General features: G+C 35.4%; 1 long non-coding RNA gene across 1 annotated transcript in view; it reads right to left on the bottom strand.

The window, feature by feature from the left end:
- The window catches only part of LOC129347664 (uncharacterized), a 47,797-nt gene extending 34,521 nt beyond the window's left edge, over window positions 1-13,276 (bottom strand). The window contains exons 1-2 of the long non-coding RNA XR_008599865.1: window positions 11,826-13,276; window positions 8,657-9,004 (exon numbers count right to left, since the gene is read on the bottom strand). This is a non-coding gene — a long non-coding RNA (uncharacterized LOC129347664). The remainder of the gene's footprint in view (window positions 1-8,656; window positions 9,005-11,825) is intronic.
- Between the last annotated feature and the right edge of the window lie 293 nt (window positions 13,277-13,569).

Below are 13,569 nucleotides of genomic sequence, written 5' to 3'. Positions count from 1 at the left end.
AGTTTCCCTATTAGACTTCAGCCAACAGCAAATTAGCCTCCAAAGACACGAGACTGTCACCTACAGTGAAGTTAGGAAGAGATGCAACGCAACCAAAACCCGATTCTGCCTCCGGAGTGGATGATTTAACGTTTGTGTGGGACTCCTATTATCTTATTGTGTGCCGGATCTGCAGGTTATGCTCAGTGTGAGGAGTGGGAGGGATGTTATTTATACTCGGACCCCTCAGAAAAACACTCTGAATGCAGCAATGCAAGATGAAAAATCGAATTTGCTGATTTAAATTAACTATTTTTATTGATATAATAATGTTGGTAACTTCATATTGCCTGATCTGTACATTTGAAAAGCCAAAGCCAGGGAATTGTGGCTATTTTTGTTTAATAAATCACTTAAATAATTCATTAAAATACCAAATATTAGAGTGTGCAATGTTAAAAATGGCTAGAAGATTGTAAGAAGACAAATTTATTGATTTAGATAAACAATTTAAGGCTATTTGTTGTTCATAAAATGTTGGGAAAATGACCATCACAATTTCCCAGAGCCTATGACTTTCAAACTGCTTGTTTTTCTGACAAAAAAAATAAATAATTGCATTCATATAAAACAGATTTGCTGATTTAGATAAGATTCAGGTTGACAAAATAATATTGGTGGCTGTATGAACTTAATATTGTGTGTCATTTAAAGTTAAATGTCTGCATTAGTTGACTACTTTTCACACTGAACACTCGACTGTTGCTCTATAAAATACTGAAAAAATGCCTACTACATCAAACACATATGGCATAAACATAGGAAAAGTGAACATGATTGTTTTAAAACCTCAAAATTCCTTTTAATTTTATTCAGAATGAAATTAAAGAAGTATTTAGATATTTAAGATACTAAGTCCTGCCCCCAAAACATTAAGTAAAAATATGTAGGTTAACTATTATTTTTTATATTTTTAGATTGTTGTCTGTCATGTATCCATCATGTAAAAGTAGGATTTTACTGCAGTAGATGTTAAAGTGAAGCTGACGTTAAACTTTTACATGCAAATAATGATTCTCTTCAATCTGGATTTATGGGCTGATTCATTTTTTATTAATCAAAGAGAAATACAGTGATAATGCTTCATACGATTAGCAGAATATAGTAGCTTTTGATTTTCAGTGAGCTGATTAATCAAATTTAAGACTGAAATGTTCCTTGGTTTAATCCACAAAACAACTGAACCAGGTCCAAGTTCCTGCATGTAAAGCAATTTGCCAGAAAAGGTAAGTGCAAGGTGTCATATCACGAAAAGTTTGCTTAAAAATACGATGGAAATGACTGAAACTGATCCCTGAGTGCAGTGAGCAGCTTAAAATAAACCTACAGCTTCTTGAACCACAAACACACTGAAGGAAGCTCTACTATGCCCTGATTTTTATAAAGTTTAGTGTTTTATTACTAATCTTTAAAAGCCTGAAGATAACAAATTATTCAGTGTTTTTGATTTGTGGCATTTTAGCTTGAACTCTTGTTTTAATTTACAACTTCTATGGCATCAGACCTGCACAACAGAAGGCAAAATGAGAGTGACGAGGTTGGAAAATTAAAATACAAGTACTTCAGATTTGTGTCTAAGTGAAAGTACTTAACTACTTTGCACAACTGGATTCATTTCATGGTTTTGGTTAAGATTTAATTGGAGTTATGTTCGTTTCTGTTTTTACTCCTTAACCTGATAGATGAAGTGGAATTGGAGGACTTTTGGTGGATTAATAAACCATTTTTAATTTCAAAAAACTTCCAAGACATTAAAAAAAGACGGATAGTACTTTTTTTCTCAAACTTGTTTAAAAAAGCACAAATTTCTACAAATTTGCATGAAATCCTGCAGTCATAAATCATACAAAGAAGTGGAAAGAGCATAAATGCACATCTATGGGAGCTGAACATACAGAACGTGGAGTGTTAAGGTGCAATCTGTAACCTGGAAAATCCAAAAATCCAGACTCCAGAGACATGTAAAGGAAAGGAGGAGTTTAGAAAGGTTTTCATTATATCTCAGGGGAGAAAAAATCCCCTGAATTAAGAAAAAGCATAAAAACTGACCTTTTTTCCCAAAAGCAAAAAAGTGGATCTTAACACTGAACCCTCTGCATGTCTTTGGTACTCACTTTCCATAGATGTGCATGTGTTTTACTTTCCACTGCGTTTTGTGGTTTGTGACTGCAGGATTTCAAGCAAGTTGGTAGAAATTTTTTTAATCTAGTTTGAGGCAAAAAAAAAAAAACTTTCTATTTTTTTGGTGTCTTTTGGCAGTATTTTTGGAAACAAAAATGGTTTAAGTTATTTTTTTCATGCCAAAAGTCCCCCAGTTCCACTTCATCTATCAGGTTAAAGAGTGAACACAGAACAGAATCAAAACCATGAAATGAATCCAGTTGTGGAAAGTAATTAAGTACTTTTACTTAGACACAAATCTGAGGTACTTGTACTTTCCTCGAGTCCTTTCTTTTCATACAACTTTCTACTTCTATTTCACCACATCTCTAAAAGTTTTGCACTTTTTGCTTCACTACATCTACCTGACAGCTTTAGTTACTTTACAGATGAAGATTTTTTGCACACAAAACATACAAAATGTGATATTTTGCTACAGTTCATACAAGTACACCTGAAAAGATCTGTAACTTTTAAAGACTGAAAGTGTCACTGAGAAGCTCGCAGCTGTGCAGAGTGTCAGAGAGACGTCAAAGGTGCTATACTGTCCCATTTTATCCACCCATCATCTATACACCCCTTAATCCTCATTAGTTTCATGGAGGGGCTGGAGCCTATCCCAGCTATTAGAGTGAAGGCAGAGGACAGGTCACCAGTCTATCACAGGGCTACATATAGAGACAAACAATCACACATGTCACACCTACAGACAATTTAGAATCACCAATTAACCTGAGCATATTTTTGGACTGTAGGAGGAAGCCGGAGAACCCAGAGAAAACCCACGCATGCACAGGGAGAACATGCAAACTCCATGCAGAAAGATCCCAGGAAGGCCGTGACGTGAACCGGGGATCTTCTGGCTGCAAGGCGACAGTGCTAACCACCGAGCCACTGTGCAGCCCTGTTCCATTTTATGTATATTTTAACTAGAGAACAAATTCTCCAAACTCTGCTTCCTACCTGAAAACACTCGACACGCTACGGATTCAGCTGAACTGGAAAAAAAAAAAAGGGTGACATTTCCAAAGCAAGTGTGTGACACGGTGTGAACATCGCCTCCTACACCTCTCACCCTCCTACAGTCCGTCCACCAGCTCTGCAGCTCACGACTCATTTATTCATCAGTCAGGCAGCAGTCGGTTGTCATGTGCTGCAGTGGAACGCATTGTTCGTGTTTTACATTTTTCTTGCTTTAATTTGCACCTTTACACTTGACTTTAACTTCTGGTGTCATTTGCAAATGTCAAATATCTGCTTAAACCTGCCAAAGCTGCAGCACCATCGAGGCCTTCTGCAGGGATTCACAGTATCTCAGAAAGGCCTTTCACACTTGTTGGGAAACATAAACACACAGGACTTGAAATAAATCCTTAAAATTGAAGTTATCCAGCCAATTTAATTCGTTTGCTACAATTGTATTCAGTTTTAAATCAATTCATGCAGAAATGTGGGATTAATTACACTCAATTGTAGGTTGATGCAACAATATTGTATCAACAAAGCTCTTCAAATTAACGTTTGCAGCTTTAAAGCTTTATATAATTTAAAAAATCAGTTTTTGTCCTGAAACCATAATTAAATGGCCATAACAGGTCTATTAAATTACTTTTAGTTTAGTACTGCTACAATCAAAAGTATTTTAAATTACTTAATAACTTAGAGCATCAAGACAAGTTTTTAAGTTTTTAAGGATTTGAAATCCTAACATTTAACTTATTAGTCTAATTTAGTTAATTTACTACAACTTCGCGTTTTAATTCAACCGATGGAGAAATTTGGGTTTGAATTATACACAACTTTAAGTTGATGCAACAATATTATGTCAACACAGCTTTTCAAAAAAACATTTGCAACTTTTAACAACTTAATATAAATCAGTAAATCTGAATTTTTATCTTGTTTTTAAGGACTCAAGATGAAGTCAGCGAAACTCAAAACGGTGTTTCGGACTTTACCTAAATTTATAAATCTGCATTCTTATCACGAAACAATAATAAAGTGGCAATAACCGAGCTAGTTATTTTCTACAGCATAATTATGACGACTTCTGAAATGACGTTCAACCAACAAACTATATTAACTTTGCACAATTAGATTCTCCTTTAGAGTCAAAACTATTTATAAATTACTTGATGACAGGTGGCAAAAAATATTTTTTTTGTAAAAAGTTTTTAAGGACTTAAAAACATGGAAATTAAGTTGTCAGTAATTTACTACAATTTCAATTTAGCTTTGATTCATTTAACATAGACATTTGAGTTCAAATTACACACAAAAATAAGTTGATGCAACCTTATTTCAACACAGCTCTTCAAAATAAAGTTTAATAAAGCTGTGACAACTTTTTTTGAAAATTATGTTCAATCAACAAACTTAGGTAGCGGCAAGCTTAGTTAGCAGAATTAGCTTTTCCTCTACAATTGCTGTTAACATAAAGATCTTAAGGACTTGAAAACCTGAATATTAAGTCATCAGTCAACAATAAGAAAACAAGATAAGTCAGGAAAAAAATCTGCAGGATAAATGCGTGCAACATAAAATTGTACTGTTTTCTTTCAGTATGATATACTGGATAGTTTAAGCTCTTAAATACAAATTATGATGGAACACAACCTGACCTCCTCTACAATCAAAAGTATTTTTAATTACTTAATATTTTGTGTTATAAAGATAAGTGTTTAGATTTTTGCCCTGGATTTGAAACTGAACTCAAGGTGAAGAAAATTAAGTTATCAAGCCTATTTAAATGTATTATGGCAACTTAAATGTTGTTTTAAATCATTTATGCAGAAACTTGAGCTTAAATTACACAAAAAAATAAGTAGATACAATTATTAAAAATATTATAGCAACACAACTCAAGACAATGTTTCCAACTTAAAAAGTTTAACTGAAATAGTAAATCTGAATTCTTATCTTGCAACCATAATTATGTGGTGATAACAGGTCTAATATATAACTTTTTAGAGTGTAGTTATGACAATTTCTAAGAAATTATGTTCAACCAACAAACTACATTGAGTTGGCAGAATTTGATTTTCCACTACAATCAAAAATATTGAGAATGACTTAATAATTGGTAACATAAGGGGAAGTTCTGGGACTGAATTGAAAAAATGATCAAGCCTACTTAAATAGATTACTGCAACTTCAAATTATCTTTAAATCAACTAATGCAGAAATTTCAGTTTAAACTACACAAAATATTAAGCTGATGGAATTACTAGCATTACTATGGCAACACAACTCAAAACAACTTATAAAGTTCACCTCCAATAGTAAACCTGAATTCTTATCTTGCAACCAGAACAAAGCGGTTTCCAGATATTAAGTTGATGCAACACAAGAGCATCACAATAATGTTTATTTACATCTTTACACTTGATTTTAACTTCCGGTATGTTTAGCAAATGTCACATATCTGCTTCCCCTGCAGAGCTGATGTGGTGGAGGCTTTTGCAGGATTGGTAGTAAACAGACATATGCGAGGCCGCCCACCGCTCCACCTTCTCTAAATTTGATATCTCATAAGGGCCTTTCACACTTGTCGGGAAACATAAACACGCGACGAGCGGCGGCGTGCACACGGAAGCTGCACTGTCATTAATTCCAGAGACGGAGGGAGGTCAGCGCGGCAGACGGCGTTTGTGTGTCTGTGTGCAAGCATGTGTGCAGGCTCGCATGTATGTTGCGGTGGGGGAGGAAACACGCGTGTGCGCACACAAACGTGCAGCAGCGCCGGTGTTGACAGGTGGCTGCGGTAAAGAGGTGGTCCCTGAGCTGGGGTCTGCTGTCTCTGGCTGAGAGAGAGAGGAATAAAAAGCTCCCAGCAGCTGTCGCCCTAATTCCTCTAACACGGTGCTTGTGCTCTGATTAGAAAACAGATCTGGCCTCTAATTTACTCCTGACACCAACTAATGCTCTATATCTCAATCCGCTCCGTCCTCAGCTCGCCACTGGCCCGCCTGGCCGGACACACCGGCCTCGAAAAAGTACGAAAAACAGCATCGCCACCTCGATGTATCTCTGAGATTCACTGCATTGTTCTTCTCTTCCACCAGTAAAACAAGATTGACATGCAAAATCCCTGCATGTAAGCCAGTTTGTTATAGAACTGTAAATGCAAACTGCAAAACAATCAGAATCTTGCAGGAAAATATGACTTAAATGACTCAGAATGTTCCCAAAGTGCAGTAGAGCATGCAAAGATGAAAGAAAAAACAGAAACTGTCAATGTCATGTCAGCATGAAACAGATTTGAGTCAAGAGTCTGGTGCAAAATCCCTGCCTGTAAACCAATTTGCTACAGAAAACTGCAAAAATGATCTGAATATTGCAGAAAAAATGTTCGCGAAATGACTCAAAATGCTCTCTGAGTGCAATGACCTCTTTAAAATCAAGCTTGCAAAGGTGCAAAGACTGAACCTGAAGATGTCAAATTATTCAACAGCATTAATTACAGCTTCTATAGCATCAAACATGCATGGCAGAACCCCTGCATGTAAACCAGTTTGTTACACAAACTGCAGATGCAAGTTGCAAAAATAATCTGAAAATTGCAGAAAAATGTGAGATAAATGACTTGAAATGTTCCTAGAGTGCAGTAAAACTTGCAGAGGTGCACAGACTGACCAGGATGACAGCAGCGCCTTAAGATGTCAAATTATTCAGCAGCTATTCATTAAGTTGATTAATCAAATAAGTGAGAATGGATGGTTCTTCTCTTCAAGCAGAAAAACAAAAAAAAACAGGTGTGAGTCAAGAGTCTGGTGCAAAATCCCTGCTCATAAATCTATTTGTTATAGAAAATGCAAATGCAAGCTGCAAAAAGATTTACTGCAAAATCTGGATTTTGCAGTAAATCTGGATGTAAATGACTCAGAATGTTCCCCCAAGTGTAAAAAAGCTTGCAAAGGTACAAAAGAAATCCCTGAAAATGTCAAATTATTCAGCAGCATTTCAGCATGACCTTTTAGTTTTTATCTACAACTTTTGTGGCATCAAACCTGCACCGATGAGGTTGTATGTCAGAGTAGGAGTGGAAGTCAAATTGTGTGACTCTTGGACACCCTGGTAGCTCAACATAAACAAGGGCTGTAGAACCCAATGCAGTGGCCATGGGTTTAAATCCAGATCATGGCCATTTGCTGCAGGTCCTTCTCCTACCTTCCTGTCTTCCTCTCTACTATCCTGTCTAACAGAAATTTAAAAAAATATATATGTGGCTCTTGTCCAATTTATTCCAAATTGCAGGTCAAATCATTTAAGATGCTATTAATGCTGCAGATCATGTTTTTCATCCTACTGCCAAAATGAAGATATTCCACCAGAAGGTTAAGATGCTCTGAGGGGTACATAAGATGTATTTAAGTGGAGTAAAATATGTAAACAATAAAAATAATACGAAAAGTCAAGGAGACACTCTTCAGCATAAACATGCAATATGTAAAACTGATCTTTTCTTCCTGTGATATACTGGAATTTTTTTTTCCATTTAGATGTCTAAGATTCTAAAATAATGACACAAAAATGTGTTCATTTTTTTCCCCAAATCAAACAGTATGGGATTGGAATCTAAGTTAGTTGAAGTTATAACCTCTAAAAACAAATGCGTTGGCTCAGTTTGCATCAGTGTTTCAGTGTTGAGAATGAAATTATGTTCAGTCAACAAACAAGTTAATCTACGGTCAGTGGTATTTTAAATGGCCAATAACTAAATAACTGGTAACTAACAGTAAATAAAGTTTTTAAGCTTTTAAAGACTTACAATCCTATAAATTATGTAATAAAGGCAACTAAGTAATTTCCTGTAGAGTGTAGTTATGACTAAATAATGAAATTATGTTCAATTAACAAACTATGTTGAGTTAGCAGATTTAATGTCTCCTCAATCAAAGGTATTTCAAATTACTTCATATTTAGCAGCGTAAAGATAACTTTTGAAGTTTTTAAGGACTTGAAAACCTAAAAATGAAGTCATTGAGCAGATTTTCTTAATTTCCTACAACTTGAATTCAGGTTTAAATCAATTAACGCAGAAATATGAGTTCAAACTACACAGAATATTTAAGTTGGTGTAACAACCACACATTGTTCGAACACATTTCTAAACAATGTCTGCAAACTTAAAAGTCTTACCTAAATTAGTACATTTCATTTACTTTTTTGAGTGCTATAGATCCATATTGTGAGTTGGGGGTCACTGCCAAGGAGACTGGAGGTATTTTAAAATATTCTAACCGTCTTTTGGTGCAAAATTCCTGCATGGAAACCAATTTGACACAGAAAAATGCAAATGCAAGCTGCAAAAATAATCTGAATTTCGCAGTAAATCTGATTACATTTTTGCCAATCTGCCACATTGTGAGTCGGAGTCACCGCCAAGGAGACTGGAGGTATTTTAAAATATTCCACCATCTTTTAAAGAGTGAGAAAGTGAGAAAGACACAGTTACCGAGTTTCCTGTTGAGTTTGTGGCTAGTTGACTTTGAGGTCTGATGCCAGTGGAGGAGGATGATGATGATGAGGATGGAGGAGGATGGAGGAGGATGGAGGAGGATGGAGGAGGATGGAGGAGGATGGAGGGTGTCTGGGTGTCGTGGCGGGTTCGGCCCAGCAGGGGGCAGAGGTGTGACCAGGCAGTGGGAGGTGGCAGCTCGGTGTCACCTCACCAGGCTGAAAGAAGAGGAGACGAGGAAGAGAAAGTGGACGAAGAGGTGAGAGATCTGCTGCAGTCTGTGTTGGCTTCACTTCGAGCTTCAGTCTGTCATCTCTCACTGCAACATGAAGTCCTGCACAGCATCTATAGACACAAGATAAACATGAAGAAGGAGAGAGAACTATAATGCCAAACATCCTGAATACAAAAACGGAAAAAACATGGAAGTAAAATGCACAGGATTGGAAGAAAATGGTGCCTCTACACGCTATTTTACTACTTACATTTTTAATTTGTTTACACGTTTTTCACCGATCTGCTGTTATCAGTTCAGCTGAAAACACAAATGGCTTCACAGCTGCACCAAAAGACACAGAATTTGTTGCAGCAAACAACTTATTTTGATCATTTTTGATGGAATATAACAGTTAGAGGTGTTTAAGTTTCTTGGACAAACAGCACATTGCAGATGAGTAGTTCAAGGACTGTCCAAGAGGATGTGAAACTGAAAATTCTTTGTGCTTTTACAGTTTCTGGCTTTGATAAATGGTGTCAGACAAGATGCTTTACACAGTATACATACTTTACTATTTACAGTTTTTGCAAACTCCTCGATTTTCACATTTCTGCGTGCATCAACTACATATTTCACCATGCAGAATGTATCTTCAAACAACTTTGCTGACAAATTGCTTCTCTTCAAGTGTCATTTCTGCACATTTTAAGCATTTCCTGTATCATTTCAATGAGTTGATTTCAAGGTTTATTTCTCCTGACTTTAAAGAATGGTGATTAGAATAAAGTGTAATGAAGTGATTTCTAATAAAATATTACAATCTTAAGCTGAAATTTGGCAGTTTTACCTAATAGAACCACATGTCGCTTATGATATGTTCAAGAACTGTTGGAAGGTGTAAATTCTGGTGATTCTTTTTCTCTTTTTTATGATTTCTGGCTCTGAAAAATGGTTACATGTTTGCAGATTTCTTTAAAAGATGACATGCTTTACGTACTATACACATTTTACTATCTGTATTTTCTCTTCACTCACATCAGCTGTAGAAAGATGCTTCACCGTGCTGAATGAATCATCCACAATGTGTTGAAATAACACGTAAAATGGCTCATTTTACGGTTTATTTTTGGAGAATTTTTAGTGAAATGTAGAAAAAATTATTTTGATCAAAAATAGAACAATTTTAAGCATAGATTTGTTTAACTTTCTTGACTGAATGGCATTTTTTCAGGAAATTTCCAACATTTTTTTCCGTTTTTACAGTGTCTGGCGGTGATAAATGGTGGTATTTTTTTTAAAAGGTAACATCATTTGCACAATTTACTATTTATGTTTTCACATTAACGCCAGAAACATGTTTCACCATGCTGAATGTACCTTCCACACCCCTTCTAACATATTTTACGTCTAATTTCAAAGCATGTTAAGCTTTTTGCATGTAATTTTAAAGGATGAAAATAACACAATCGGTTAATTTGATGTTTTTTGATGAATATTCAAATGAAACACGTAGAAGAAAGTGGTTTATGATGAAATATGTCAATTTTAAACTCATATTTGGATAATTTTTGCTCCAAATCTGAAATTTTCTTCTGATTTTACAGCTTCTACCTCTTATAAATTGTGTAATTTTGTAAATTTTTTTGAAGACAACATACTTCATATATTATACATATTTCACAATTTATATTTTCACAATTTTGAGGCACTAAAGTAACACATGAAATGTTTTCACTAGTGCTGTCAAACGACTACAATTTTTAATCGGATTAATTACATGGTTGCTGTGGATTAATTTCCATTAATCACAATTAAATATCATTCACTGTTAATCTAAATTAATTGTGTTTCATTCTGCATGAGCAAACAGACAAGTAAGAAGAGAATATATATGCACTTAAGGTGTTTATTAAACACCTTTAAAGGTTCATGTTAGAATCCCAGACTAACGCATGCTTCCCATTAATTCTTAATTAATGCTTCCCATTTTAGTCCTTCAACGTATACAACAACAAATATATGAATTACAGGCAGAACATTTGACTGATTTACAACACTTTGTCCTTTAGTATTTGTTTAACTTTACAACAGAGAGGAATTTTCAAGTACAAAAACATGTAACAAAGCATTAAACCTCTGGGAAATTATATAACTTCAAAAAAGAGTCAATCTATAAAAGAGTTATGAAACACATTTTGTCTTGTACTTCTTGTTCCTGCAAATTAGAGGTACGTTATAAGCAACATAATGAGTGAAGCCAAAACATTATTTCTGCAGCCCTCTGATGCCCTTTAACGTTAAATCACATTTTCTCTACTCCATTATTTTCTTTGCCATGAACTGGACTCATATGAACCAAAATAAAAACCAGAGATTCCTTTCTCAGATGTAAAACATGTCATCTTTGAAAGAGTTTCATTTTAAATATATAATGGTCACCAACAGTCCGACACTAACATTCCTCCATAACAACACACACAGTGAGTTGTTGTTACAGCCTGGGTCACCTTATAGTATTTCCTGATAAAGTAAAACTAAGAGTGACATGACGACGGTTGCTGAAGGCAGATAGTCATGCTAATCATTTGAACTGAATAAACCTCCTCCTCTCTGAGTTCACATCGCTCCTCCTTAATACGCCTCAACAGCAGCTGACTGAGTGATGAACGGTCATTCTGTGCTCTCAAATATTTTGTACATTTACATTATTTCTGCAGTTACTTACTGGCTTTTAAGTTGTTAGCTAACGCTATGCTAGCATAACTACAGCGAAGTTACTGCTAACATAAACAAACAGGCAGTGACTTAAGCTAGGTTAGCACAACTTTAGCAATACGACTTCAATAAAAAGAATGACAACACTCATCATGACACATGGCAAAGAGAGTTTCACTGAAACGGGAGACGTGTTGAGTCATTATTAATTTCACAACGTCATAACAAACTTACCTGTCGGCTCAGCCCACTCCTGTAACGTTGCCTGGCTGTAGCTTACTGCTGTATTACTGAGAAAACAGCGGTGAGGACTGAATGGAGTCAGAGCTCCATGCATTGGACAAACGGACATCATTCTGCGCAACTCCGACACTTAACAGCATTTACTGTTTTATGAGAAATTAAGAATATGTCGGCGTTTAATCGGCAAAAGTCCGGCAGATGACGATTATTCTGAAAAGGGCTATAGTGGCCGATAGATGAGTTGGGCCCTACTGCTTACCGTCATCCATTTCGAGTTTTTTTTTTTTTTTTTTTTTTTGTAGAAACCTTTATTTAAAAAAGCAATGCAGTACAGCGCAACACAAAGACAATCGCCAGCGGGCTACAAACATTCAGGGGCAGCACTCAGAACATTACACAACACAAATATATTAAAAAGAGCACACAAATCCAGAGTCTTAATGGCTTTCATATTAGTGGAATGTCTAATAGTTTTAATATATTGTTTGACCCTATTGTCAAAGACAGAAAGAAGTGGTTTCTTATTAGTTCATCGACATTTGTGGATATGCCATTTGGCTAAATATATAATAAGATTAATGATAAAAATTTGGGTTTTTTTGGCAGATGGATAGTCAGTGAAATCAGTAGAAATCAAGTTGAAAATATCTTCCCATAATTTGGTGGAGAAGGGGCAAAATAAATGAAATACGTCTTCAGGGCACAGAAAGAGCAAATTACATCTACCGTATGTTGTGAGTAAACCAAAAAGGATAAAATAAGGATTTCTTTCTGTATATGATGTCTTTATTGTTCCATATGTAGTAGCTATGTGGGGGAAAATTATGTTTGTAGATTAATGACCAAAAGAGAAGCATCTGTTTATGAAAGTTGGACAGTTTTGAGGGGATTTTTTCAACACTGTAGTTACAAAATAAAAGGAAATTCAGGCCTCCTAATTTAGAGAAAATAAAATTTGGTATTAAGTTCCAAATTGAAAATGGGTTTGTAATGAATATAATTTAAGCAAATTTATTCTGGAAGTATTATTTAAAGTGTAAAAGTCCAAAAAGTTAAGGCTGCCCTTATCATATGAGTTTATTACTGATTTTTTTTTAATATAGTGGTTTTTGTTCCTCCATATGAAGTTATATAACATCTTGTCAATATCTTTTAAGACCCTTTTGTTAACATCAAGAGATAAAGCAGCATATGTAAGATGTGATATTCCCTCAGCTTTGGTTAGCAAAATTCTGCCTTTCAATGACAAATCTCTTTGTAGCCATTGGTTCAATTTTTCTGGGTTTTGTCAATAATGAAGTCAAAGTTCTGATTGCATCTGGCTTCTCTATCTTTAGTAATGATTCCCAAGTACATAATAGTGTCTTTTACAGGTATATTGCAAATAGAAGGGATGTCACAATATCTGAGAGCAAGTAATTCACATTTCTTTATGTTCAAGCAAAGTCCATTCTTCCATTGAGTTGCATGGTCCTGCCACTATCGGATCAACTGCCCGTTTGCCCATGTGCGACGGCAAGTCTACTTGGACAAACTGCCCGAAACGTGTTGCCAGAGACGTTTCAGTGATTTTGAGTCATTCTGCACTGCAGATGCGTTTATTGCATTAAAATTTTTAATCAGATTAATCATGACGATGGATTGCATTAATGCATTAATTTTGACAGCCCTAGTTTTCACTGTGTATTTTTGGAGGATTTTTAAATGACACATGTACAGTGAAGTGACTTTAGAT

The sequence above is a fragment of the Amphiprion ocellaris genome, chromosome 19 (genome assembly GCF_022539595.1).
Source record: "Amphiprion ocellaris isolate individual 3 ecotype Okinawa chromosome 19, ASM2253959v1, whole genome shotgun sequence".
In the NCBI taxonomy this organism is placed as follows: domain Eukaryota; kingdom Metazoa; phylum Chordata; class Actinopteri; family Pomacentridae; genus Amphiprion; species Amphiprion ocellaris.
Note: the sequence above shows the minus strand (reverse complement) of the source record. Positions and strands in the feature narration are given on the sequence as shown.